Here is a 26,670-nt window from a genome sequence, read left to right as displayed (position 1 = left end):
TATGTTTTATTGCTTTTATGATTAAAGCTTACTTCTTTCTCTGTTTGTTTTGTTTTTCCTTCTGCTAAGCCAAGGTGAACTGTCTACTAACTGAACTGTCTTGCATAGATTGTATTTATACAACATAGCTAAAATACTTCTTAATGTTTCTTCCAAGAAGTAATTGCAGTGGGATAATTCTTTAAGGTCACAACTCAGTGGAAACATTCAGGAAATGCCAGTGGTTTGTAAAAGGCATTCAAGTTTAGATAAGCAAACAAACCACACATGATCTTAAATTGAATATGGGGGCCCCATCCAACCTGGTCTTGAGCACTTCCAAGGATGAGACATCCACAGCTTAGCTGGGCAACCTGTTCCAGGGCCTTACTACCATCTGAGGGAAAAATTTTTCTTCTTACATCTAAACTAAATCTCTTCTCGTTCAGTTTAAAGCTGTTACCACTTGTTCTGTCACTACATTCCCTGATGAAGAGTCCTTCCTTATCTATCCCGTAGTCGCCTTTTAGGTACTGGGAGACTGCAATGAGGTCTTACCCAGGGCCTTTTCTTCTCTAGGCTGAACAACCACCACTCTCTCAGCCCATCCATGTAGGGAGGCTGTTCCATCCCTTGGATCATTTTTGTAGCCCTCCTCTGGATTTGTTTCATCAGCTCCATGTCCTTCTTATGTTGAAAGACACAGGGCTGAACACAGTGCTGCAGGTGAGGTCTCCAGAGAAAAAGCAGAGAGGGAGAATCACCTCCCTTGAACTACTAGCTGTGCTTCTTTTGATGCAATCCAGGATATGGTTGGCTTTCTGAGCTGCAAATACACATTGCCGGCTTGTGCTGAATTTTTCTCAAGCCTCTCCAGGTCCTTCTGGGTGGCATTCCTTCTCTCCGGTGCATTAACTGCATCACTTCCCTTGGTGTCATTGGCAGATGTGCTGAGGGTTTGCTCAACTCCACTGTCTGTGTTCTGACAAAGATGTTAAATAGTCCCAGTTCCAGTATCAACCCCTGAAGAACGATGTTCATCACTGGTCTTCACATGGGTTGTGTCAGGTTGTTGACTAAAAGTCTCTGAGTGCAACCACCCAGCCAATTCATTATCCAGCAAGTGGTTGATTCATCAGATCCATAGATCTTCAAATTGAGGCAATAATTTCTTAACCTTCCTTATCATACAACATCATAGTTACCATGATGATGGTACAAGATGTATGTGAGATTTATTACATTATAAATAAGTGCAATAACGTTAGTAAGTGCAATAATGTTGCATATATGAGACCTCTTTTACTGTGCTTCTATCTCCTTAGGTTACTTATAAAACATTGCTTTTCCCTTTTCATTCAGATAGAATCAAGGAGCAAGGAGAGAGGAGAGGGCTTTTTTATGTAGTAGTAGCAGTAGTAGTCAAACACTTTACAGTTAGGTACCAAGAGTAAATACTACAAAACTGCACAGGAAAAGTCACAGCATTAGAACCCAGTGAATTTGGGATTGTAAGGAAGCAGTACTCACTTAGAATTATTTTTACAGTGCCATGGTATTTTTATTAAACATTATCAGAAGTAATTGCAGTTCTTCATTTAACCACAGCTGACTAGGATCTGGGAACTGGATTTTGAATTTAGGAGGTGTTTTGCCTAAAAAGCATTTAGCTTAACTTTTTCTTTTCTAGCCTAATGATTTGCTGACAGTTCTGAAGATCTCAGCAACAAGTGTTGAATGCAGGCTCTCAGCCTCTGTTTGTGGCTATTAAAGATGCAGGGAAACAGCACTGTCCTGGATGTTCTTCCTTCCCTCCAGCTGCATCCTGGTTCTCCTGCTATGACAACAAAACCTTTGAGAAAGGAGTCCTGAGTTACATGAGGAATGGTCCTGGCTCTATAATGATTCTTTCTGGCTTTCTTAGTCGGTGCAATGAAATGTTCTAAGACAGCATCAGCCTTTGAGACTGTATGCCCCTTGGTGTCTGTGCAGTAGTGATAAATCATTCCTTTTATACTGTCATTCTTTTTGTTTAGATTGGCTCAGAAGCCCCGGTGATAAAGCATGCGTTGCCAACTGGAAGCATCAGCATCATTAACAATGTTATGTTACTTTTCCATCTTCAGCTATGAGGTTAATAACCAAACAAAACCTATCATTCTAAACTGCACAGAAAAGTCTGTCTCGGTGTTATTCACAATCAGAAGTCAAAGTAACTGAAATTATGTTTGACGTAAAGAAAATTCAGGCTGAGAGTATTCCAGGTTTTCCTGTACTGCCCCCGTGCAATGTGGAGAATGACAGGCAAAAGAACCTGTGAAACAAAAAGAACTAAAATTTACAAGGTAACCAGAAAAAATGTTCCATATTAATTATTACATTTTATCTTCAAATGCGCTCATGTGAAAGAGTATGACCGTACATAAAGGAATGGATGGAAAGACAATGGAAGCCTTGACAAATTTTGAAGAATCCTGTGTGAAACTTCCCTAAGAATGAGATGATCTACTTGGCCTGAATTTACAAGTGTATTCTGAATGTACTTTTTAGCTATCCTTCCTCTAACAAGTGTGACTGAAGCTGTACCATGCTGAATGTTAGTATTACTTACTCATGTGTAGCACAGTGCAAAATGAATAATGCAACAGGTACGTAGTAGGGAAATTATGTCCCTCGTTCATTTATATATATATATATATATATATATATATATATATTTTAAGAGATTAGGTTGCTAATAATGTTTTCAGTATACAATAAGCTTAATAAGGAAGCCCCAATCCAGCATTGGAATTAGCACTCCATTCTTGTGAAAAAGCTTTGTGGAAATCAGGAGCAGTGGCAAGCTGTGAAGATAATTCACAAGAAAATTCCTGAGATCTTAGTCTTTACTTTCATTCATAACTTGAATGAAAACAATGTGCAAAATATTTAGGGCAGTGAATGGTCCTTTGCCAGGGCCCTTGCATCTGGAGATGACTTTGTTAGGCAAACAATTCTGCGTCTGTAGACTGAATATCAGAGGCTCTGAAGAGCCTTTAAAATCAATAAGAGAGCAAAGTAGATATATAAATATTAAACTTACTTTGTGCATGGCAAAATTTTTATGTGGCACATATACTGTAGTTTTTCCAAGCTCTTTATTTCTTCTGGCAGCACTGATAAACACAAATAAGCTACACTTTACTTTCCGAGTTTGTTCAACAAAAAATGTTATTATTTAATGTGGAAGTCTGGACTTTATAAACTTATTCCTCATTTCTAAATTGTTGATGTGTTTTCCAGAAAAGAACTGGTATATTTCATTTGTAACCACATAAGTAATGGTCAAACATTTTCTCTAAATCTATTTTTGTGTACATCATAAAATCATAATAATGTCAAGTTTTAAATAGAGCTCCTTACTCACACTTAATTGCTAAGCATGGCCAACATCGACCTTTTGAGCTTAATTGTGGTTAGCTGATCAAATAAAACATGTCTTCACATTAAGAAAAATATGACTTGTCCCACAAATGGCGCATAGGATTTTTGCTTTCTAATGGATATTTGACTCATGTAAATCAAAATGTCTTTGCTGTAGAAGAAATTCCATATCACTCCAGCGATATGGAAGCAGATAACAAGATATGTGGATTATAAACAAGAATTCTTTGAATCTTCTATGCCTTAGCCACTTCCGCTTAATCAGGCATTCAGTAACTTACCAGTTCTTTTTGTTTCTTTGTTTTGTGCTGAATCCTGAATTGAAAATTTACGTGGCTTTTTTACGTGCAGTGGAATTCATTGGAGTTGTGAATTAGTTGTCACATAACATCTGACATGACAGGACAGAAAGCCTAGAAAATTCCTCACTCTTTCTGAATGACTTTGATTCAGTCATGAATGTTCTTCTCCATGACACTGCACAGTCTTTTGTGTCAGGCTCCTGAAACACTTCAAAGCCAGTGATGGACTCCCCAAAAGGGAATTATTTGTGAATTGGTGATCAGCTTAAAAAATAATTCTGACATCTGAGACACCATTTGTAAGTCTTAGTTCTGTTCAGTGAACAGCTTGCCCACGAGGCAAGGCAACAAGCCATCCTCCCAGAGCTTTCGGTTGGCTTTTCTTGCAGTAGCGCTAATAGCCAATATCCCACAGGCTGTGAGAGCTGGTGAAAGAGCCTTTCTGGGCTCTATGCTCTCCTTACCAGCTGCTTTCCATTATGTTCCCACAGGCTAAGTAATTCGCTTTAGGCTTATGAAAAAGTGTGAATTAATCTCCAGACTGACTTTATTCCAGTACTTACTGCTGTACAGCTGGCAAAAGACATTTCTTTTAGCTGAACTGTCATTGTCTTCATTAGCATGAAGGAGCAGGAACATGATTATCAATTATGATTATTACTTATTTACATCTGCTTGAAATTTGAGGTTCTTGAGAAGGTTATTTGTTTTGCTCTTCATGAGAAAAAAATATTTTCATCAAAAAAACAGATAACATTGTGGTAATTATTTTGCTGTTTTAATACGGTCTCTGAGAATATGCTGTTTTATATGTTATATATTATCTGCTGGGAAGCTGTACAACCTACTGCTACAGGTTGTACAGCATATTGCACATTCTAAGCTGGATTATTTTTTAGTTGTGATTTGCATGAAAACATCATTTTAAGTGCGGAAAAGCTAATTTAAACTGATGCAATACTTTCTGCTCATGTATTTACTCCTGGGATGTCTATGACAGCTGTGGATGCTTACTAATATTTTATAAACACCTGTTTTCAGAACTTCCAACAAGTGCAAATATAACTTTGAGTCAAAGAATCATCAAGGATGGGAAAGACCCCTAAGATCATCAGTGTGCTCCACACAGGAGCAATCTCCAGAGAAAGAGAGCCTGCCTTAGTGGTAACAAGCTGTTAAATAAGATCTGGGAGAGATGGAGCCAAGCTCCACCCCTTCTGCTAGCACAGCTGAATTACCTCCACCTGTGCTCCCACAGCTGACTCATTGCTTGCCTCGGGTGGTTAATCAGAGGTTCAGGCTGTGATCAACAGTTTCCCATACATTGCCAATGCATGCAGGACCTTGTTCAGTATTCTTTTGGGTAGTTATTGCTTTTCTTGGTGAAGCAAGCCCTCTGATCTACCTGCAGTTGTACTATCAACTATTTTGTGGAGAGATATCATCTTACACTAGAAAAGTGTGCAAGGCAGCTTACTTTATAGTATTTAGTCTCTCTTGACCATTTTGTGAACATATTCAAAAACTGATCCCTCTTATCTGAAAGCAAAGGAACAGACACTGTGCCCTGAGTTGTGGCTGTTTACAATGAGAGGTATTCTAAAGATGTTTCAAGAGGATGAGTTAGGGAAGATTCCAGTCATTCTTTTTGCAAATTTTACAGCCTGAAAAAGTTCTTGTTAAGAAGCTCTACTTCCCTTCTCACATTCTCACAGACATTCTGGGAAATGTGCTGCTGCCCTTCCTCGCCCACTTCTAGCAGGTATTTTTAATGTAGATCAGTTTGAGCCATTGCATGGGTCAGCATAATGTATCCTTGCATCTTCTGTTTTATAAAGATAATGTAGTATCAAATACTAAAGTAAGTCTCTAGACTGAGTAGTCTCGTTAGTTATCATTAGTTGGTTGCCACCAGTATTTTCCACACAGCGGAAAATCAGCATGAATTTCTGTAGCTGTAAACATTCCACACAGATGCAGCTATTCTGAAAGCTTGGGCACAGATTTTCAGTTTTACGCACGTAAATAAGGTCTAAAGGCTGGCAGACACCGTAGCATGGGTCAAGTCACAAGCAGGAGCTCTTGCAGGATGTGCTGCCAAAAACAGAAAGGAGGCAATGGATTTACATCCCTGCATGGGAAGAGATTATGTGACTGAAATCTCTTGAAATCTGTGAAGAGGGAGAAGGAAAAATTGCGGGGCAGCACTCTGCACAGAAAAAGTGTTATCAACTATGTCAAAGTCACTAAGGGCTGGCAGGGCAGGTAAAGGTGGGCTGAAGGATATTTTTATAGAGTGACGCATGTTGTCATATTCCTTCCAGGCACAGAAGAGGTGTAGTGGGGCTGCTGCACTGCCTCTGAGGGGGTAGGCACCATCACTGGGGCCCTAGGCTAAGCCAGACTCATAGGCAGGGGAGCAGGGGTCTGGCACTGGTGTCTGCAGGCATTTATCAGGGAATGGGCCAAGCTCAAGGTATAACTCTTACTGCTATTCGTGTTTCTAAAGTATGAATAACCAGCAACATAGGCTCCAAACAGCATGAACAGAAAGGGCTGTAGGTGTTTTTTCTCAACAAAGTACTTTTGGATTTGTATGAGGGACAGAGAAAGAACACAACAGCAGAGAGGAGTGTGCTGGGATTTCTGTTGTGTTCCTTGAAGTAACTGGGCTTGGCCTAAAGTTAGAGAGCTGAGACACACATGGAAGAGGGGGAAAGGTAATAAGAGAGTGTGGAGAGAGTAATACGATGGAGCTGCAGAGTGAGGCTGAGTGGTGTGGGAAGGATGTTATCTAAATATAGCACCTGTAAGTTATTAGAGTGAATGCACGATTGACTGAAGAATGTTTGCCCCTTAATTAGTCTGCTAGTCACTGGCCTAATTGCTTTTTCTTGGGCATGCAGAACAATTTTTCTTTTCTTTTTCTGCAAATAATTTTTTATAAAAAGTTCTGAAAGTAGAATTTGAGGCCTTGTGGGCATAGTTCCATATCTTCCTGTTCCCCTTTATAAAACTTATGAAACAGGTGTACTTTGTGTTTTTCTTTATCAGATCAAAAGTTTAAACTAAAATCCCAATAGCCAAGCAGTCACGGGTTTTCCATTTCCCCCCCAAATTCTCAGAAACAGATTTATTTTGTACTCGGTATGATTGCTTATGCAGATTAATGAGTCTATCACCCTCAGTGGAATGGTGGGTCAGGTCATTAATGAGTACATTTCTCTCTTTCCTATTGGTATCAATGGCTCAAGTACCTTTTGGAACCTCAGATTCACTCCCTGCTTTTTACCTATTCTCATTTTCTCCCTTCACCTCTATGGCTCCCTATGATCAGGTTAACTTATTTTCATTTGTAGCAATCATTCATCAGTTCATTCAGAGAGCTTCCACAACCAATGTAGAAATCCATTAAATCTTTATAACAGGTTAATCTCAACCAGTAATTACTCATGAATCGTGATGGAAACACACATTTTCTTGAGCCTATTGCCAAGTCAGAAGCCTGAGATAAAGAAAAAAAAGGGGGAAAAAAAAGGAAGTATTTAATCTATTTTGTAAAGTTTGTTAATGACAAATTCTGTCTGACAGATTAGAAAATTAGCTTCACTGCGTTGGGGTGCATTCAGTTTTAAAAAGTGATTAACTGTATGCCCAGCTGTCAAAGAGATTTTGCATGAAAAAAGAAAACTTGTTAACACTATGTCTAAGCCCTATGATTTCATAATGTACATTTTAAATATACATGGAAAAAAATAAATAAATCAGCAGTATATGACCATTTTCCAAGATTGAAGTATTGAAACTATCAAAATAGAAGATCCAAAGAGCTTTTTAAAATTATTATTATTCCCTCATTCCCTCCTCTTATTCTTTCCCCCCCTATTTTTGACTTTAAAAACAGTTATTTTCCTTCTAGAATTTTAGTTGTGCTTGCATCTGCAACTGAACATAGAATTTGTCCTTCCTGAAAAGCCTTCCTTGCTCTTACCCTCCCATCAAACCATGCTACATCCTGGGAGACTCTCTTTCAGTGCAGCAGTAGTTTTTGATGCAGGTAGGCCAGAGCTTAGGATGATTTAGAATTCCCGTGCTTGCTAAGTAATTACAGCTATTTTACGTCAATTTGCTTAATATATAATTTCTGCAACTGCTTAAGTGTCTGAGTAAAGGTCAGATTGATTCCTTGGCTTCTACCTGCTGAACTGCTGCTGTTTCCATGTACTACTATCACCATCTTCACTTCTAATTGATTTGTTGAATTCAAAAATTGATAAAGAAAGTATTTTCTAATTAAAAACATGTTTGTCAATAGTGCCCATTCCCACCATGGATTTCCACTATGTTTTTGATTACTAACTCATGACCCGTATTGTATATACTGCAGGTTTACTTGAAAACCACAATATTAGCCCTCCGTACCAAAAAACATGGTTGTCCTCATCTCTTACATTGCACTGTGCTGTGTGGCCAAAGGCTTACATTCAGCTTCAAGATCTTTTTGGAAAAAAAAAAATAAAAAAGGCTGATGCTACCAGGCAAGTAGAACAGTTTTATATTCAGAAAGAAGAGGAAAATAACCTGTTGTGAGCAGCAAGTCTTTATTCTTGGGCAGAGATGAATTCCTAGATAAAAGGATATATTTCTTCTTTGCCTTGTGACACAAAGTAAGACTTAAAAAGCCTTCTCGTTGTTCGGAGCGACTGCGAGACTAAAGAAGTGGCACTGTGTAAGACTGTTATGACATGTGAAGCTACAGCATGCTTGTTCTGCTGACTCAAAGTGCCTGTTTGGATCCTGAACTCATTTGATAGAAAACCCACCACAACGTTTGACTATTACAGAGCTTCAGCATCACAGGCGTTGAACTATACCTGATGTTTGCATACATCACACAAGATTTAGCAAGTGGAATCTGGCTTCCGATAGCTTTGTGCTTTTGTGTTGTAGTGGTAAATTATTTCTGTCACTGATTACCTCACCCAGTAGTGCAGTACACAACTGTAATAATACATTTTCACATTCCATTTGTTTGTTCCAATATTGATTGTTTTTTTTTTTTTCATCATGCCTTTTATTTTTTTCCCCCAGGACTTACTTTATTATTAAATAATTTTGAGATTTTCTTTGCTTGTAGAATAACCTTCAACTGAAAAATTCCTGTATGTAAGAGTTAAATATTAGACATCACCTGACCTTATAAGATCACTCATTAATTAAGACTTTCTTGTTAGTTTGTTTTTCAATAGTTCCCTGTTGTCACTTTGACAAGTAGGTTGTTGAGGGGAGATACCTTTGAAATGCACTTGTGACACAAGCAGTGGCCTTCTTTCCACTGCATACTGTTGTGCAAAATGCAAGTCTCCTGGGACAGCGCTATAACAATGGGAGCTTCCATTGCTCATGTTTAAGATGTTCCTCGTATGTTACCCCTGCACCCCATCTTTGTCACTTGTTCAGCATAATACTGCTAGTCAGGGGAAAGAAGTCTTTTGTTGCCTATGAAGTGATATTTCTTTTTCCATTTTCCTAACATTTTGAGCTAGAGGTATGCATGAGAAAGGTGTGAAATCAGACCTTGAAGTCTGAATCGGCATGGACAATTAGATTTTGGTAGATAAGGAAACCTTTTTTAGCAACTTTCTGATGTGGAAGTGAAGTGAGCTGGTCTTATTCCAGTGCATTGTGTTCAGTGCTGCTGAGCACCTGGGCACTTTTTCTGATGTAGAGAACAGGCATCATTCTTGGAGACTTAACCAGCAGCATGCTTGATGCCCACCATTTTTTCTTCTGAAGGCATTTCAACAGGAAATACTGTTAACAGGTCACAAACTACAAACTAGTTCCATTTGTGCTTATAGGGGCACATCACAATTCCATCAATGTTAATTAATTGTAGAAGTAGAATTTTTGGCAATGGTGGTGGTGAGAATGATGATTTCTTCGACTTCTCTGATTTTTAAGTTATACTATCACCCCGAGAGATCGTAGAGATTTGATTGCTGTGAAGGACATGCATGCTTTCAAACCAGTACACATGAAGTACTGCAAGTGAAACTGCGTAAAGAGGAATCTGGTAAGGAATTCCCTGTGAACTTTTAAAATTGAAAACATTATTTAGAATTTGCAGTAATCACCAATTAGTTGAGGGTTTGGGAACAGCAATAAGTGTGGGTTCTCCATAGTAACTCTGCTTCTCTTCAATCTGTTACCACTGGAATCACAGTGACTTTTATTTCTTGTTTCCAGAAATTCATGAATGTGCCCAACCCTTCACAAAATGTTTTGTTTTCCACTGTCTGGCTTCAAAGTGGCTCCTATTCTGCAAAGTTATTGTTGGGTGTGGAGGAATGTTGAGAGCTACTTATAAACTGATATAAGATAATTTCTAGGTAGCTCTTTTAATGAAGTTCATCAGAAGGTATTTGAATGCGTTGTCATCTTTTTTTTTCTAAGATTACTGAAGTGATCGCTCTCATAGACAGTGAAACAGATTAAGTCTTAAAGACTGCTTGGTCTGTAGAATCTTTCTAGAATTCTGCTGTTCGTTAATGTTGCAGTACATAGAGTAGAAGTTGGTGGTCAGAAATGCTGTATATTACTGTCTATTCAGACTCTGAAAAAGGCTTTCTTCTTTATTATAGAAGAAAGAGATTCCCCAGGTATGCTGTTTGAGCTCAGTATGCAATGCAAGATGTGTTGTAGGGGTCTGCAGTCACCGTGCACTGTGTGACAGAAAATCCTCCTTTGTTTCTGGCAATCACAAATCAGAACAGAAATGTGAATAAAACAGAACAAGAAAATGTGATGTAGACCTGAACCTTAGAAAACATCTGAGTTTTTCAGTAATTGCATTGTTATTTCATGGTAACTTCAGCGTCACAAAATAGAAGATGGTAGTAGTGAAAGAGAAAGGATCCAGGACTGATCTCTGCCAGAGTACATATAAATCATCAAGCAGAAGAACAGCTAGATTTATGCTAGAAAGAATTTAATAGACAGAACTAAACTAAACTAAACAAAACCATTATGGAAACCAGTAAAATACTAACTCAGTAAATATTTATGTGATTGTGAGTGTGGTAATCTGTTTTGTACAGCAGTTTATTCCATGTGTGTATCCTCTCAGCTTACTAGACACATTAAGGTGAGCACAAGCAAACTTAACCTTTACCTCTGGCCTTAGTATTGCTCCCTTGAAATATTTTCGGATTTATATCATCTGAAAAAAAAAACAACAACAAAGATTTGAATATTGAAGTTTTTCATTCAGATTATGAAGAACTTAGATAGGGGCTATACTCTGGATGTTTGGAGTTGTTGGAAATGATTCCTGAAGAATCAATGTGAAAAGGACAGGCCGTGTGCATTTCCACGGGTTTAAAATGAGGTGAATGTTAGTATAATGGCACAGAGATAACCATTCATGTGCTGCCTAAGTGCTACTAAAATCCTGCACATATATCTGAACTCTGCTCTCAATATACCAACTTGAGGGCAGTAAGCATTATTAGAACACCTAAAATACATTATAGAATTTCCTGCTTCTTTTCCCTGTTCAAACTTTCAAAGTTTGCACATATTCAAAATACAAATAGAGCATCAACAGAAGACTTATGGATATCAATTTTAAGTGTATAGGAAATGCCATGATACAGAAATGCATATAGTCTAACAACATAAAGGGTATGTAGGTTTGAAATGAAAAGTTTTCTTCCATTTCCAGCAGGTTTATATAAGATAGAATCTCCTTACATAAAGATTATTTAACAACTCTGTCATGATTCTATCGTTCTGTTGTCGTCCATTTTGATCAGTGACCTCCACAAGAATGAAACCTCTTTGTATTTAATAGTTAGGATGAATTCCTCTACTAAATATACTGCTAGATTGCATTATTTGTGCCCTGCTGCATTAGATGCATTGACTATCTAGTGCCTGTTTCATTTTTTTTTTTCAGCAGAACATTTCTGAGATGGTGACGCGTATTAGCTCCATTGAAATGAAGCAGGATGGCCATCCACAGTGTTTCAATGAAACAGGACGTGCTCAGACTCCTGCATAATTAATCACCCCTCGGAGACATTATTTCATGTGGAGCAGATTTTCTTCTATTAAATTGCCATTTATTTGTGACCTTTAATTTATCATAAACAATCTTCTCTCTACATCCCAGGCAGCAAAGGAGAACAACTGTAAATTGTTCCATTGTTCTCCTTAAGTGACACTTACAGCTTGGCGGCATTACAAAGGAGCATGTCTGCAAGTCAGGAGCTGAAAGGCATTTTTCATCCATTGCCCCCGGCAACATTTTACCTCCTTGAAGTTTTAGGAATACAGTTAATTGTTGGGATTTCTCCATCCAAAAGTTTTCAGGAGGAAAGCTAACCGCATCTTTTCCTCTTGGTAACATCTGCAAGTCTGTTAATGCTTGAACACCTGGAGGCGCTCAAGGCCAGGTTGGATGGGACCCTGGGCAGCCTGACCCTGTGGGTGGCAGCCCTGCCCACGGCACGGGGTTGGTGCTGGCTGGGCTTTGAGGTGCCTTCCAACCCAAATCGTTCTGTGATGCTATGCCTGCCTGCCCTCTGAGCCTGTGTAGACTCTTTTTCCCTTCAAACCCTGAAATGTTTCCCCTTCCTTCCAACGCGCATACCCCGTGTCCGCTAGGATCGAGCACAACTGAACCCAGCCTCACTGTGACATTTAGAGAGCAGGCTGCACAGAAATCTTATGGCTCCCAACCGCTCACTGGCAGAGGACAGCAGGTGCCTGGCGGCTGTGATTCAGAGAAAGGAATGGATCCCTCCCAGCAATAAAAAAGGGCTTTTTTTTCCTTACAATCTGAATGGAATATGCAGTAATTTTAAGAAAAGGCAGAAATGCAAGCCTATAGCCCAGCTTTTCGGTGCCTGGGCTCAACGCTAGCAACAAACCAGCCGCGCGGCCGCGGCACAACTGTGGGGACCAAGGGCGGGAAGCGCCGCTGGGCGGGGCGTGTGGGGACGGTGGGCGGGGCGCGGCCTGATGAATTGTTGCCTCCACGGCGCGGCGGGGGTACGCGCGCCGTTGCCATGGCGACCTTTGTGCCTGGCTGCGCCGGTAGCTGGGCCCGGCACGCGGAGAGGCTGAGGGCGGGGGGAGGTGGAGGCGGGCCGCGCTCGGCTTTGGCTTTCGCCTATTCTCAGCTCCCGGCATGGCCGGCAGCGCGCCCCGTCGGGCTTCCGCCTTCTCTTTAAGTTTCGCCCCTCCGGCGTCCTCAAGAGGAAGCGGCGTGCCGTAGGGTGGACGCGGCGCGGGCTGCCCTCAGGTAAAGCTGTGAGGGGCGGGCGGCTCTCGGAAGGGCTTTGGTGGGCGGCTGCTGCGGCACGTCGGGCGCTCAGAGTGAGTGCTGCGCTTCGGGATGGGGAGATGCTGGGTGACCTGCGGCTCCTGGTCCTTTTTGCGTGTTGGGGTTTGCTCGTTTCTTTGCTGGTTGGTTGTTTTAAAGAGTTTTTGGTTGGAAAAGAATATCAGTCGCTCCTCCCCGCGAAACAAAACCGAACCAGCGATCCCTCCCCACTAAAAAGAAACGGAACAAATCTCAGAGATAGTTGTTAAAGTCCATCAGAAGTGAGAAAGTCAGCGTTCCTCCGCAAGGCTTCGTTCATGCCCTTACCCGGGGTCGTTGTGGCTAGGAACCTTACTTGTTTCAGTTCATCTACAGCAAAGGTTGGAGAAAATCTTCAAAAATCAGAAATTCCACTGAGGTAAAATAGTCTCTTCCTTGCCCCCAGATGTTCCTTTATTGTAGCAGACTTGGAGCTTGAAGACCTGTTGCTGTGCTCTCCTACCGTAGAAAATCTTCCCAATGAATGCCTGTAGTCAGCCGTGGTGATTGATGTCTTCTTTGTCAGATTGTAGTACTGAATAAGTGAGAACGAGATTTGCATTTCCTATAATTCTGTGTAACCTCCGAGCCTTCCGTAAGCTTTTCAGGTCGGTTTAAGTGTAGGTGGGTCAGCTAATTTGAAATTCATTCGGGAAGATTAGTGAAAATAATGCATGGCTTTATCTGCTGCTGCTGAAGGCTCAGGGAAAGGTACCTGACCGTCCCAGGAATTAAGCAAGTGAATTTTGTGTGCAACTTAGTTATGTGATAAAGTCCAAACAGCCTTTACAGACAGATCAGTATATATGGGAACAGTGCGTTTTCTTGCTTGGTCTTTTGGCTCAATTCAAGTGAAATATCTAAAATTCTTAAGGGACAGAAACAAACAAACAGAAACCCCAGTCTTGTACCTGCTACTAATGGAGTGTATAGAGCAGGCTGATATTTAGTATTACTACTGACTTGGTATGCTGCAGGGTGTGTTACTGGAGATTAACCCTATTTATTAGGGGGTGCACTTGTAGGATTAAGAAATAAGCAGTACCTTTCAAAGGTCCATGCTGAATCAGGCATATGGCTCTGAGGGATTTCTGTTTTGTTTAATGGATAGTTGTTATTAAATTTGCAAACTATTATTTTTTTTTTATATATCAGACTACTTTTATTGTTCAGCCTTTCGATAAGGAGAGGTTTGCATTTAGTCTTTCCCCATCCTTCCCTCTGTCTTTCTCAGTGTATTCCAGAGTGCTCAGCATGATTAAATCTCCTTTAGATGTTCAGCCTCTTAACAGAGCAATTGAACTGTTTTTAATCACTGATCCAAGTTAACCCAACTTATCTTATTGACTAGTTTGTGCCATTGGTTTATTTTTTTTTTTAATATGACTACTGAGCTTTTTTTGTGATCCTTTTGAGTCGGTTGTAGTGTCTCAAAGTGTTCTTGTTACTGTGGAATATTTCAGTAGCTTTCTAGTTCTTATAATTTATTATTACTGGTTTTGGAAGTTAATAATGAGAGACCTCCCGTCTTCCTCTGTAGTGGAAGGTGTGAAGATGCTGGTTGAGTCGGCGCTGTGGGGAAGATGTTGATGTGAGCCAGAGCCAGTTGCTGAGGGACTTGGCAAAAACAAGTACCTGGAGTTGTTTCAGGACTTGATTTCAGTCTTATTCTCTAAAGTCCCCCATGTCAAGTGTAGAAACCCAGATTCGGCAATGTCCCTAATAGAGTGTGTGCTCTGTAGAGCCTAGTGCAGCTGATAAATATTTCAAGAAGCTGAAAGTTAGTGATACATTTTAAATGCACTGCTAGGCTGAGATACTTCACAGTCCTTTGCATACACATTTACATTATTCATTTGTGCTGTGCAGGTAGATAATGGGCCAAATTTATCTTTGGTATTACTCCACTGATTTCTGAGTAACTGAGCTAATTCAACCGTACGTGTACATCTTGATTTTATTTTTTGAAGTTCGAGGCAAAGTTGGAATTACTTCAGTGGTTTTATTGTACAGGTAGAAGTTGTTTATGTAGAAACTAATGATGTATCAGAAGCTTAGGCATTCTTTCATTAAAATAATCATAAGCAGAAGGTATCGGTTTTTTTCTTCTGCCAGAAAACCCCAACATGTTCAGTGTTCCAGTTGCTGCTCTAGTCGTCTAGTTGCTGAACCCTGAGGGAACTAACAGAGGTGGGATAAAAACTGCTGTCTGCCAGTAGGAAAAATTCATTCTAGTAACCTACTAAATTAGAACATCTCAACCCTCTTTCCTTGTACCATGATACATATTTACTGCAGCAACTTTAAGTAGCTTTCTCCACCATGGGTCTGTGGGTAATACCAGTGTACTGCGTGTGTGTAAAAGTGTAGAAGCTGAATGTATAAATCTGATATACAGAGTTGGTTATTGTTTTGTTGGAGTGTTCTTGCTTTTTGCCGTTGTAGGCAATAACTGGGGCCAGCTTAATGGGACAGCTTAATAAAACATTTATTGCTGAGATCCAAAGCGGTCGTTTCAGAAAGCTGCTAGCAGAGGGTATCATGCCGATACAAGTAGCTTCTGTCAGAGGTCTCGACCTCTGGTGGGAAGCTCTCAGAATGGTGATTCCATTAATTGGCCTTTTTGAAAAGCTAATCTGATGCTTAAGGCAGACACCTTGTCTTCCTAGCCTTGAACATATGCCCTCTGTAGAGGCACAGCTGTGAATCTATCTCAGTCTATCTTGACTGCAACAAGATTGTGAAGATTTTTGAGGATCTGGAAGAAAGAGAAATTAGAAACCCAGCTAGATGTCAGCTGAGGTAAACCTCTCCTTGCATGCCCCGCATCTCACCCCTTCTAATTACAGTGTGGGGATTGCTTCCCAGAGGTCCTTGACTTTACAGCAGTGGAGTGGGGCAAGTCAAAACTCGGAAGCATATAGAAAAAAGACCTAAAAATTTAGAATATTACCTGAGAATTATCAGCGTTGTGTATAATTTGTGTTTAGACAAACACTGTTTTATTTTCAGTGGGTTGGAAAATTTTGAAGCTTCAATAACTTCTACAGAGTTAGAAGTTGTTGGAGAAGCTGGGGTTTGGAATGCTTCTCCCTGTTGTGCTATGAATGGCTATAGGATATTTTTGGGCCTGGAATAATCCACTCCTGGGCAGTTTTTGCTGAAGCTATAGGCATTGGAATAGGTATTGTTTTAACTGGCGAGTTGTCGCACTGAGTCATTTGGTGGTCAACCATCACTTGGGAAGATGTCACTTGTTTTTCCTTGTAGTGGCCTTCAGTCTTCCTGATAGTGATGAATATTATATGTTTTTTTTCTTTAAAAGAGAACTTGCATTGCCTGAACAGGATTCAGTGAGCATGTATGTACAGTGTGCTAAGATGTGTTGGTAGAATAATACAGGTTTGTACTGCTTCTAACCATTTTCTTAGGGTCTCACAAGTGAAGTCTAATAATGTTTGTGCTTGTAGTAGTAGCAACTGGTTTGTTTGGAAACGGAGGGCAGATGCCTTTGCTTTCTAGTACATAGAGACTCTCATTCTGGCACATTATTTCAGCTTAAATACATACCTACTGGTTCCATGTTAGATCTGCACAAACTGTTGCTGAGGGATGCTGCTGGCTATATACATGCTGTGCAGCATAGTGAGAAAGGTAGGCTGCTGCAGCACAGCACAGCAAGCTCCATAGGAAATGACAGCATCCCTATGGCAGCTGTAGTAGGTGCTTATTTTTCATTTGTGAGGCTACTGTGTCTTGTTGTGTTTGTTTCCATGTGGGAGTTCCGAGGTCCCGCGTGGTCCAGGTAGCCTCTGCCACTTGATCCCCTCACTCCTTTGTTTTCCAGTGAGTTTATTGGTAACTTTTCAATTGTAATAGGCGGTCCTATTTGGATTTCTTACCTGAGGTGACTGTTCCAGTACTGAGTTTGCTTTTCAGTGTATGCAACTTCTTCAGCCTTTCTTAGGTGTCAGAGCTTATCAATGTGCCAAAGGGACATGCCAAAATGTGACATAAATTCTCTTGTCTAGGTATTAACATTCACCCATCAGCAATAATACCACTGATGCAATCTAACTGTAGATAATAACATACACATAAAAATAAACTAAAATAGATGATATTATATATTGTTTTGACTTTTTGTTTACTGTTGTTTTAGTAGCTCATCTTTAGATGGGTCAGTATTTTACCACAGAGCCCAGTCTAGCTTGAACCTCCTACTGTGTTTCTCTTGGACTGTTGAAGCTGTTTGTTGTCATGTGCTGAACTCTTAAGTTATGGATCTATAACTTAAAAAAAACCTTGAATTCTTCTCATGCAAGAAGTAAATTGTTCAGAAGATGATTTAAAATAAGAAGATCTGCTGGCAGGGATCTTTCTTTAAAGAAAAAAGGTTTGTTTTTTTTCTATCTCCTTCGGGGATGTGGTGTTACGCATCAGCACTGGTCTAGTTTCAGAACAGATGTCCCTTGTCTACACAGCTGATTCTTTCAACTGGCTTTGGATGTGCTAAAAATTCAATAGCCAAACTTGAGATTGAGAACCGCACATACAAATGGCTCAGTGTGAGTTTTCTGTGTGCTGCTGCTTGGGCTATGCTCCTTTTCTCCAGCTCGCTCTGCCCAGCGACGTAGTTATTTTTCATTATCTGTCTTTCCCTGACATTGAAAGCCATTATTTGTGCACAGCCAAATACTCCTCGGGTATGACTCTTTTTAAATAATTTCCTACCTAACTGATGTTCAGACTTATTCCCCGGGTCCTTCAAAACATCTGCTGTCAGTTTTAGACCCTGCCATTAGCCTGGGAGGGAGCCCTCAGTTCTCATGTGAAATTCAGTGCCATTAAGACAGCCTCTGGCTGCTGAGTCAAATAATATACTTTTGGTAATTTGTCTCCAGTATTTCCTTTGTCCTACCAAACCAAGGACATGCAACGAAGGCCAGAACAAGTTCTCAAATTGTTTAAAATGAGGTACTGAGATTTACTGAAATTAATGGAACTTAACTGACCTAGGGAGGGCAGCTTGGTTGTTGGTGTTGGGAGGCACAGCGGTACCCTTCTAGTTGTGGAAGAGGCTTAGCTGAGCTTCAGAAGTCAGATTTTCTTGGGCTTTTTCTGTACTGAGGCTACACAACTGCTCAATCGCTGTAGACACAGTAAATGAAATTGTGTATTGGCATAGCCTGTGGAGGAGGGAACATCACCAGCTTTATCTGCATAAATTGTTTGAAGTTGTTCACCCAGAATGATGCGATTAGAACAAGAGGAAAAAAAAATGAGTCTTGTATATAAACTGTGAAAGCCTGGGACTTTAAATAAGCACTAAAACACTTTAGCTGTCCCTACAGCATCCTGTTCAAGCTTGTTTCCTTCTAAGCAGTCATGAGGTTTGATGTACCAGTGGAAAGGTATATAATGACTGGCATATATATTTGGTTTATTTTTTACAGAGCCCAGATTCCTGAAAAGCCAGTCACACTAAATGACACGTAGTGATACAGTTAGATTAATCTTTCTTCTTCTGTATGTTAATTGAACAAACATAGACAATGGACTAGTTTTCTTTTGTTATACTTCTGCACATGTGAGTTTTACACTGCATGGGTGCTTTATTGAGTAGCACCTGTTAACCAGATTTCCTTCTTTTGCCTTAGCTCACTTTAAGGCTGTATGCTGTAGTGCAGTAATGCTAGTAATTTTCATCAGCAATAATAGAACTTCTGTAAGAGATATAGCACGTTCACAATCAAAACATGAAATATAGCAAAACAGTAGTTCCAGAGGTGGGAAATCATCTTCATCAATAACATAATGGAGTGTATAGATTTTTTTCGTTCATTTTTTGTCACGGAGCTTCAGCTCTGGCTGGTTCTTGCGTCCAATTGTAGAGAAGATCAGAATCCACTTCCAGTATCTCATTACCACAGGTAGCCACGTGCATTGATGGGCTGACAATCTGTGTTTTGTTGTGTTTTATTTCTTTAAAACCAATAGGAATTTTGTTTCCTAGGTGGATGAAGTACTGTGTTGGCTTTTCAGCATGATTTTGCTATTGGGTACCTTGTGTGATTTTTATTATTATTATTTTTTTCCTAATAAACCCTTAAACACTAAACAGCTTTAAGTGCAACCATGAGGGGGATTTTCAAGTGCTGCTGTCTCTTAGGCAGGTGCCTGCAGTTATTTGAAAGCATGTACACATTTACATACAGCACAGAACTACATCAACATTAACAATATCAAAATTATCTCTTCATTTAAACAGGGATTTTATCTAGAATGTGCATCTGAAACTGTGTTCCTCCCACAAATTGCCTTTGAAGAATGACATTTTCGCACAGTTTCTAATGGTTGTGTTCACGGTACTTTTTTACTTTGACAATACGCTATTCTCAGTGCTCACCAGTAATTTAAAATCACTTTAATACTGAATTATCCTTATGAACCCCTGTAGTATATTCTAAATCAGTTGTTTCAAATATTGCAGGAGAAATGACATGCATTGCCACGAAGCTCTGGCTCACTTAGGGCTTGCTCTAAATCAGACGCGCATTCCTTTGTTCTGAGGAGCCAAATGCTTCCTTCCAGGTAGCTGGCTAGGATGTGAATGAATTGGCTTTGTAGCTGCAGCTTTGGACTGGAGACCTAAAGATAAGTTGCAACTTTAGTCGTGACTTTAAGGTAAGAGAGAGAACGAGAGGAAGGAGGAAACAACTTCAGCAGGTGCATGTACTACCAAATGAGGGACAGTTTCACAGGATAGAATGCTTACTGTTGGAATTAGTAGCAAAATTCCACGTGCCTTTGACTCTTAACGTATTGTTACTGTCCGTAGACAAGTAAGTTATCAAACTGCCACCTGTTTTTAGTTGATGATCACCACCAAGGTGATCAGTTGCAAGCCTGCTCAGTTGCAGAGCACAGCAGTGGTGAGCTTTGGTGCAACTCAAGACCATGCCAGGTACTGCCTGGATGCTCAGGAAATTTTGAGTCAGTAAAAGTACATTAAGGATACCGGGAGGGGATACTGAAGAGGGTACTGTATGTATGTGTTTATTTACTTTTAGCTTTGTTTCTGAGTAGTTGACTATATTCAGTTCATGTTTAGTTTCAAAGTCACAACACTGAGAAGAAAGCAGTCACTTCAAATACTTCAATATAATAATTCAAATACTTCAAGTATTTAATCCAGCAATGGGTTACTGGCTTGCTAGAAATCCAGTCTTTTGAATACTCAAAATGTGTTTGGAAAGTCTAGCAACAATGATTGTTACTGCTGTTTTCTGTTCCAACTTTTAGTCCTTTCATATCAGCATTATAATACCTCCAAATGGAAATGAGCTGGGATAAATGTAGAGGTGAGGTGTCCAGACACCGCTTTCTGGAAATAACCTCCTTTCGTTAATAAGTAGTGCAGCAGGGATGGCTGTGGCATGCATGCAAGATAAGGCAGCCAAACAAACTGCCTGGTTGGATGTAGCTTCTGGATAGACTCTGCGTGTCTGTTTGGGCCAATTCTGAACGGCTTTATTGTTCAACCTTTTGTCCTGCCTTGGTCTCTTGTCTCTGATTTTAAGTTTGTATGACAGGAAACAATTGAATCTAATTTTTAATTAATACTGGCTATTTTGGGGTTGGGAGGAGAAGGAAAGCAGAAATGCTGTGTATAATATCAGTGGAGCTTTTATTCGGACAAAGGCATATTTCTCAAGCTCGTGCACAACCTGTTTGTGCAAATTTCTCTTCTTTTAAACGTTTGTTTTTAGTGCTCATTGAGCACTTAAAAGAGAAATGAATTGCAGAATTGAAGCAATAGTCTTTGCATTTCTTATTGTTTTTGTGAATGATGGAGTAGATTTGAAATGGAATAACATTTTCATTTTCTATTAATAAAATGAATGCATCTCGGAAGGCAGCTTTGAGGAAAGACATCTGTACATTGTGAAGGGAGTGAAAATGCTTTTGCATCTGTTGTGACCTTTTGGGCACTAGGCTGGCCTCCTTTCCAGTGGGAGCTCAGCTATTGCCGATTGTCAGCTCTGCTCTTACTGTTTCTGGATACCTTTCTGTCACAACATTTTTTTTTTATATTATGGAATCATTAGATACTTTTGCTGTCACCTCATGCTGGTCCCAGTTGAAGTTTTGAAGCATATGCCTGCAGGGAACAATATAACATGTAACCGTGAAAAGCAGTAATACTTTTTCTATCTTTTTTTCTTTCAGTTGAATGTGGATTTTTACAAAATGATCAGTTTGACCCAGTTTATCAAAACATCTGCTGAGTTCATGAACAGCTTGTTGGCCAGTTCTGCCCTCTTCGGCAGGTGTAATTTCAGCTGATGGAAATTGCAATACATGGTTTCAGGGGGTGTGTGGATAATGTGCCCAGATGACAGATGTATCAAGTGTAGGAGGAAAAAAAATGGGCAGATGTTTGGTTTATTCTGTCTACATGGATACATGTACTTAAATTCACTCTATTGGAGTTTATCTGCTGTCACGTTGTGCTTCACTCTGTTACACAGAAGGATTTTATAGTAGGCTGCTAATCTTACAAAGCAGTCCACCTGTTACTGCAGCCATAGTGTGAAGCCATGTCTTACTTGCTGATTTATTTTTATGTAGTTGGCTTCCATGTTTTGTTCTTTCTTTCCAAAAACTTAAGCATTTGGCACGCCTGCAGCGGGATGACTTCCTTTGTGGTTTTGGCATCTAGGAGGTTATTCATGCAGTGGAAAGGCAGAATAGGATACTTGGTATTTTCACAGACAGATAGAAGGTAAATTACATACTTTTCAAACCTCACCCTTTAAAAACAAAACAACAGCATGTAGGTTTTTTAACTGAATTCTTCTTACTTTTGTGTGTAGTGTAATACTGTGTGTGTACCAGGAATAAAGCCCATTCTGAAATGGAAAAGGAAAATAAATTGACCTAATCTGATCAATAGAATGTGAGAATACTTCAAGAATTATTAAAAAATAATCATGAAGCTTTTAATAGTTGGTCTTTGGGTCCATTTATGCATAAATCAGTTTGGTGGTGAATGTGGCTATCACCTGATTTAAAGGTCCTGTTGCTGATGTGCAGCTCAGACAGATTATTCCATGCCTTCTGCATGCTCCAGGCCTTTCTATCTCCATTCCCTCTACCAGGACTGTTAACGTTCTGAGTCACTGTGGCTTGCAAATTTAAATTCAGTTCTTTGTAAGATTAATTCCAAAATGTATCAAACTTTGATTTCTGAAACTGATGTGAATGCTTAAATAAAACAGATTCTATCTGTTGTTCATTTAATGCAGCATGAAATTAACATCTGAATCAAACAGCAAAAAATTTAGTAAACAAGTTGCAATATCTTTTGGGAGGCCTCATTATTCTATATAGACAGTAGTATTTCCAACACATATATTTTGTCTTCTTTCTGAGCTATTCAAAACACTTTCCCTGTTCTTCAACAGAGCATTTTGTGTTCAAGTTTGTAATTAGATCATTTGCATGTGGTAGTTGTCATTAAAAAGGTAGCATCTCTGGTTAGAGATGAGACTGGTAGCAAATGTGCCCAGAGTAGCAGTGTGCATAAAACTGCCTGTAAGCTCAATGCACACAGAAGGCTTCCCTGGGTTAAGAGAGATACTCCGTGAGCTCAGTGGCTAAAATCCTATTAAACAAGCAAAAACAACAAGATATCTAGTTCAACAGCCTCCAGGAGGTTAGGCTCCCCCTCTCTGGCTCTGACAATAGTTAGGTTGCGAAACTCTGCAATGGGATCGGGGTTAGTCTCCTGTAATTCCTCTTGGCTTCAGACGCTGCCTTAAGCTCCTGGTAGTAGTCACTCTGAAAGAGCTTTGTGCTACTTTCCTCTGCTAAGCGCAAACTGGAAGAAGAGGTAGAAACCGATCTGCCTGTTTGTGGGGTTATGAAGCTGCTTAAAGGAAAGTGAGCTGATTTCTAAGGGATGCATCTTCAAAATCCTTCTCACTAAGTGGTGTTACAACTTGGGGGGGGAGGGAGATTGCTCTCTGGAGTGGGGAAAAGAAAAAAGGTAAGGCATTTAATATTCCCTGTTGCTGTCAAAGGCACTACAAAACATTGTTGCAAAGCTCTCTTGCCACTTATTTTTTTTTCTTCTTTTAATATGAGTGCATTCAAAGGAGGGAATGCTGATGCTGTGTAGCTTTCTCTCTCTCTCTCTCTCTGACTTCGTTCTGCAATGGACACGAGCCAGAGAAATGTCTCCCTCAGTCAATGCAGCCTCTTGTTTGAGGAAATAGAGTGGAGTGAGTACAGTCACTGCATCCCATTAAATTCTTTCTTTCATTCTCATGCCAGTGACTTTGCTTTGGGAAATTATATAGACTTCACTAACCATGTAACACAAAAAAATCAGTCTTTGCCACTGTCTTTACCAAATAGAAGTCAAGCTCTAGAAAAGAGAAAGTAGTATAATAAATAAATAACCAACAACACTTAAATTTGGCTTAATTCCTGACTTCGGTACACTGAGTATTTAGCCTTCCTTTTTAAGCCAAAGACTAAATTGCTTTATAAATTCCTAGCACTTGCTAAGTAACCAGCCTGATTTCACATCTTCCTTCTAAAGTGGTTATATAATCTGAAATATGCAAGTAAAGGACAACAGGATAGGCTCAGCAAATTAAGTAGCCTTTCTTTTGTTCGTACAGTTTAGCATGGCAAATGTTGCTTGTATTTATTTATTCTGGGCTGCAGAGGCTCCTCTCAGAAGGGTCTGAACTGAAGAAGTATTTAATTCAACAAAGAGACTTTGCAGTGCTTTGTTCCATGCAGCTTCTTGAGTAGGGAAACCTAGCGTTTTCCATAGGACAAGGTATTACTGAAATCAGGACAGTGTCCATGAACAAAGAAGAGTGAACCCTGCAAGATACGATAGTTCACCTGTGATCAATTCAGAATATAAAAAAGTATCCTGAAAATTAATGCCTGAAGGGACGGTGCCAGGGAGGTGGAGCCCAGCTCTTGTCAGTGCCTGAAGCCTGGGCAAGAGGTGATGTGTACAAATTGGAACACGGAAGATTCTCTTTTAACATCAAGGAAACACTTATTTGCCGTGTGGGTGACTACTACAGATTTTCAGACAGGTAGTTGAGACTGTCCTCCTTGGAGACCTTCAAATGCTGTTCTGATGTGCTCCTGAGCACACTGCCATGGGTGCCACTGCCAGGGCAGGGGGGGTTGAATCTGATGGCCTTCAGAGATCCCTGCCAGCCTTGGTTGTTCTGAGATCCTGTGAAGATGCCTGTCCTGCATGATTAGGACCTGGTGTGGTGCTTGGATGATGTGTGATGTTTGTGAGCAGGTGGCTTGATTGACATTTCAAACTTGCTAGAGTAATCTTGTGTATTTGATAGGTCGGGCAAGCATAGATTGCAATTCCAAATTCACATTATTTTAGACTAGCCAGGATCATTCAGAAATGTCAGACTTCATCTGTCTTGGAGATGTTCAGCTGTGCAAATCATACAGCTTTGACAAAGTAATCTCAATGCGTACACAATCTTGAGATGCAGAAAAGCCCTTTTAAGACTTACTTATGTACCATGGGTGTTTGTGAAGTGAAAGTGAGTTCCTCTCATGTAGCCTCAGGAAATGGCAGGAACACGTCTCTGCTTTCTCATAGCCAGGGAGTGATCAGAACTGCAAGGTAGCGTGCTGGTGGAGGGACTGGGAGGGGAGGAGAGCTGAGAGCTTGCTGGCTGTGCCAGATCAGCGGTGGCCATTGCATGGTGTGTGTTGAAGTACAGCAGATCTCTAGAGGCCTGCTGGGGGCACGGTGCTTTGCCTGGCCATCCTGCCTGACCAGTTTGGCAGTTTTCCTTCTGCTGACATGGAGTCAGTGCCTGTGGTCACAGAAGAGGGGATGTGTGTTGGATCCAGACACTGCCATGTGCAGAGAGGAGAGAGCAGGCATTTTGCTGCATCCCTGGTTCCCACTATGGTCAGAGGGCAGATTTAAGGGGGGGTGTTGGAAGGGTAAGAAATGCGCTGACTCAGAAACCATTTCTAGAAATTAGTTCTAACGCTTCCCTCCCTTCCTTTCTGCTATTAAATTAGCTTGAAATGCCAAATTCAAAATACAGTATGTTTTGGCTCATTTTTATTTTCCTTGCCTTTCTTTAGCAGCTATGTTATCAAAATCCAATCCCTTTTAAAAGAGAAGCACGAATTCCTACCTGCTAGCTTTGCACTCAGAGCCTGGGGGCTGTAATGATGCACCATCTATGTACCAGGTCTTACACAGGACTGCCAGGGTTAATGACTTTGCTAGACGAAGGTTCTTGTGTTCATCGCCCAGGAGCAGATACAGTTGTGATTGTTTTATTTTGCTAGAGTAATGGCTTAAATTTCAGATGACTAATGCCAATTAAATGTCTTGTTTACAGTTATAGAATAAGTTGATTCATTATTTTTACTCCTTTTTTTCCCATTTCAGTGAATAATACCTATGATACTTATGGCTCTCTTATGTTATAATTGTACTGTGCATTAACTCTGATTTGTTGCTCTAAGGAACATTCTTATAGAGATTCTCACAACACTCTCACCTACTGACGTTTTACTGGCAGCTCACTGGTACTTGAACCAATTGCTGTTGGTGTGAGTGGCATCATCATTTTAGTGATACTTGATATTGCTGAGGTGCAGCAAATGTTGGTGTATGTTTGATTACGTAGAACCATAACTGCAAATCCAATCCAGTATGTCTAATTTTTCTGTTACGTTCAGGGTTTTCCATAGGATAAATACTGCGAGTTGTGTGTTTACGTGTGTAAAGACTCCAGTACAAAATTGTTTTGTGTTCTGTTGTACAAGAGCCCAGATTCCAAATCTGCATGTTTTGTGGATAAAGATGTTTTTACATTAAAATGATTATGTTTTCTGGTTTCTGAACTGTGGCTATAAATGTGTGATTCAATAATGAGAATAGCCTTTATTGGTCAGACAAGTTGTCTCTGCCAATGACCATGTGCATGTGCTGAAGAAAGTGGAAAAGCAGGGCAAGAATATATGATAATGCCACCTAATGCTTAAAACTTGCCTATTTTCTGACTTCAGTAATCCTTTAAGGCCATTCTGTGCTTACGAAACATCAAAATAATTTCTGTTAGGCGAAGAACCACCATCTTCCACCTGTTTTCAAGTCTGCCTTTTGTTTCCTATATGCCCTACTACCTGGTTCCGAACATCTAGTGCATATGCCATGGAGTTTTTTAGCCTCTACTATGTGTTCTCATCAAGCTGTCTCCAGACTGAAGAATCCAAGCATTATTGTTCCCTGTGGATAATCTTTTTTTGTCCCATTGATCATCGTTGTAGCTCTTTTCTCTATTTTTTCAGTTCTGCCACATCTTTCTGACATGAGAAGTGCTTGGCGCATTTTCAAGATTCTAGCACACTTACTCAGTGGCACAAGACTGCTGTAGGAAGGCTGGTGGTCTGAGGAGCTCGTGTGATGCTACTGTAGTTGTACATGGGGCTCTTCCTCAGACGATGAAGTTGTCAACCTCACTGGGCTGGTCAGGATTGGAACCTCACCTCTGGGAC

At 40.2% G+C, this 26,670-nt stretch overlaps 1 protein-coding gene across 7 annotated transcripts in view; it reads left to right on the top strand.

The window, feature by feature from the left end:
- Positions 1–26,670, top strand: part of CTNND2 (catenin delta 2) — a 607,871-nt gene that overhangs the window by 189,812 nt on the left and 391,389 nt on the right. The window contains exon 1 of one of the 7 annotated variants that reach the window (XM_072330396.1): positions 12,860–13,017. The exons of 5 other annotated variants lie outside the window; for them this stretch is intronic. The gene's annotated coding sequence lies outside the window, so the exon portion shown is untranslated. Of the gene's footprint in view, positions 1–12,859; positions 13,018–26,670 lie in introns of those variants that run through there. One more of the 7 variants, XM_072330398.1, reaches the window with a different exon arrangement.

The sequence above is a fragment of the Excalfactoria chinensis genome, chromosome 2 (genome assembly GCF_039878825.1).
Source record: "Excalfactoria chinensis isolate bCotChi1 chromosome 2, bCotChi1.hap2, whole genome shotgun sequence".
Lineage (NCBI taxonomy): Eukaryota > Metazoa > Chordata > Aves > Galliformes > Phasianidae > Excalfactoria > Excalfactoria chinensis.
This window is presented reverse-complemented; position numbering and strand designations above follow the sequence as displayed.